Here is a 3,121-nt window from a genome sequence, read left to right on the forward strand (position 1 = left end):
AGACTTGAGAAAAGGAATAAAACACAGAGACAAAGTGTAGAGAAAGAAAAGCGGGGCCCAGGGGACCGGCGCTCAGCTTACAGAGGACCCACGCCGGCACCGGCCTCTGAGTTCCCTTAGTATTTATTGAGAATTATCTTAGTCATTAAAAGGATAAGGGAGTGGCTGGACAATAGGATTATTGTAGGGAGGAAATCAGCAGTAAGACATATGAAAAAATCCTTGTAATATGAATAAGTTTAAAGGAAAATGCTGTGCCTTGAGATGTATATGCGACATCTCCATAAACCTTTTAGCAGTATTGCTCCAGCAAGTCCCACCTTATTCCTAAAGGCGGTTTCTCCTCACTCAGTAAACAAGGCACACAATGGGTATTACCCGGAGATGTTCCATTGCCCAGGGAGGGGCAGGAGACAAATGTTTTTCTCTTTCTTGAGATTTAAGAGAATGGTGATGACTTTTAACCACAAGCAGCCTTTAGGCACTTGTTTAACAAAGCACATTCTGCACCGCCCAAAATCCTTTTAACCTTAAGTCACCACAGCACATGTCTCTTGCAAGGACAAGGTTGGAGGTAAGGTCACAGATTAACAGCATCTCAAATACAGAACTAAATGGAGTCTTCTATGTCTATTTCCTTCTATATAGACACAGTAACAGGCTGATCTCTTTCTTTTCCCCACACATAAGATCAAAATTTGGGAAAGGATAAAAAGGTATCTAGAAGGACACACTACAAACCTGTCTTTGGATATTGCAAAATTAAAAGAACAAATATTTAAAGCATCTCAAGCACACCTGACCTTATTGCCAGAAAGTGGAATGACTGAAGTTGCTGCAGACAGATTAGCAGCTAGTAACCCATTAAAATGGATGAAAACACTTGGAAGCTCTGTGATTTCAATGATCACTGTGCCTTTAATCTGTGTTATTTGTCTTTGTATAGTCTGCAGATGCGGATCCTGGCGCCTGTGAGAAGTAGCTCACCGTGACAAAGCTGCCTTTGCTTTATATCACTTTGCAAATCAAATAAGAGGGACACGTTGGGAACAGGCCTCCCCAAAATCTGGCCATAAACTGGCCCCAAAACTGGCCATAAACAATATTTCTGCAGCACTGTGACTGTTCATGATGGCCATGATGCCCAAGTTGGAAGGTTGTGGGTTTACTGGAATGAGGCCAAGGAACACCTGGCCCACCCAGGGCGGAAAACTGCTTAAAGGCAGTCTTAAACCACAAACAACAGCATGAGCGAGCTGTGCCTTAAGGACATGCTCCTGCTGCTGAAAACTAGCCACATCCATCCCTTTATTTCAGCCCATCCCTTTGTTTCCCATAAGAAATACTTTTAGTTAATCTAACATCTGTAGAAACAGTGCTAATGACTGGCTTGCTGTTAATAAATACGTGGGTAAATCTCTGTTCAAGACTCTCAGCTCTGAAGGCTGTGAGACCCCTGATTTCCCACTTCACACCTGTATATTTCTGTGTCTTTAATTCCTCTAGCACTGCTGGGTTAGGGTCTCCCCGACCGAGCTGGTCTTGGCACGATTCTCCTGCCTCAGCCTCCCCAAGTAGCTGGGATTACAGGTGTGCACCACCATGCCTTGCTAATTTTTGTATTTTTAGTAGAGATGGGGTTTTACCATGTTAGCCAGGCTGTTCTCAAACTCCTAGCCTCAAGAGATCTGCCCACCTTACTTAAGTAATAATACTTATTATTACTAGGTTGCGGATTGCTGGGGTGAGACAGGGCCTTCTGGTGGAAGGGGGCTGGGCTGGGGTCTCAAAGTCTGATCCTGCCCCTTGCTAGCCCTGCCATCTTGGGTAGGTGACCTGGTCCCCTCTTTGCACCTCACTTCCCTTCTTCCTAAAAGAAGCCAATAGGGTCATCTTTTGTGGCAGAGTGGCATTCAAGAGTTCTCATGAGTTGGGTGCCTGAGCTGCATGGACCCCAAACTGACAGGGTGGAAGCTCCGAGTGGGGCAACTTGGATTTGTAAGGAGACTCTCTCCTCCTTGTCCCTGGCCCATGGTGAAGCCGCTGTCTCCAACGCACCTGTTAAAAGCAGCTTCCTCCAGGCAGGGGTGTGGCCGGAGCTGATGTCCAGAGGACTCCTCATCTTGTATTCTGTCCAAGGACTGTGCAGAGAAGGTCTTCTCATCACTTGTGGGGTCTTTATAGACCTATACAGTCACATCTGCAGCCCTGGCCCCACCCTGCAGGACCCTGCCCACAATGACCATGCCCTACCCTGGCCACTTCCCCACATGACTTACTGAGTTGCACCTCCAGCCGCATCCTTCTCTAGTATCAGGTCAGTGGTGGTGGTGGGTGGGGACCAGGCTGGGACAGGGTCCCTGGGGAGGGGGCTCTGAGGCTTTGCTCTCATTCTCTCACCCTACAAACCCCACCGGGAGATGGAGGGAGAAGCAGAATCGCCCGCTCCTATCACTCACGTCAAAGATAAGGAATGGCCAAAGGTCAAGCTGGTAGGAGGTGACGGGGCTTTCTGCTGGCCTCCTGCCTTCTCCCCTGGACTCTGAACCACAGCTTTTCTCCTCTGTAAAATGGAGGCGTTAATAATAGTGCCTGCCCCAGAGTCAGACAGGGCCGTGGACACAAGGCGCTTGGAGTAGTGCCTTGCCACATAGTAGGCGCTCAACGAATGGTAGTCACTATGAAGTCAATGTTAATTATAATTTGGTGTCTAGGATGTCCTGGAGGCACATTTAGAATCCCATTATCAGGACCTCGCTCAGACTATATCCTGAATTTTAGATTCTAGAAGGATAAGCTACACTAGCTCCTTTTTCCTCACCCTTCTCACTCCCCGGGTCCATTCTTTCCTCCTCAAATAATAATTATCGTGCTCAAACTAATAGCTGGTGTTTATTGAACACCTACTACATGCTGGACACAGCATTAACCCTGTAACAGGGTTGCCTAATTGAATCCTCATACCAACCTCGAGGGGTCGATATGGGCATCTCCGTTTTCCCATGATGCACAGGGGCTGAGTAACTCACCTACTGTCACACAGTCGTTCACAGGGGCTTTCTGCCAGTTTTTGGAGGCACCAACTCAGGGCCTTTGCACGAGCTGTTCCATCTCCTTAGAA

The 3,121-nt window shown here is 47.5% G+C and overlaps 1 long non-coding RNA gene across 1 annotated transcript in view; it reads right to left on the minus strand.

Moving 5' to 3' along the window:
• LOC108524196 (uncharacterized) overlaps window positions 1–2,451 on the minus strand; it is a 7,084-nt gene extending 4,633 nt beyond the window's left edge. The window contains exons 1-2 of the long non-coding RNA XR_001883998.1: window positions 2,280–2,451; window positions 2,059–2,141 (exon numbers count right to left, since the gene is read on the minus strand). This is a non-coding gene — a long non-coding RNA (uncharacterized LOC108524196). The remainder of the gene's footprint in view (window positions 1–2,058; window positions 2,142–2,279) is intronic.
• Window positions 2,452–3,121: the final 670 nt, after the last annotated feature.

The sequence above is a fragment of the Rhinopithecus bieti genome, unplaced genomic scaffold (assembly GCF_001698545.2).
Source record: "Rhinopithecus bieti isolate Rb0 unplaced genomic scaffold, ASM169854v2 scaffold_82244, whole genome shotgun sequence".
Taxonomy (NCBI): Eukaryota; Metazoa; Chordata; class Mammalia; order Primates; family Cercopithecidae; genus Rhinopithecus; species Rhinopithecus bieti.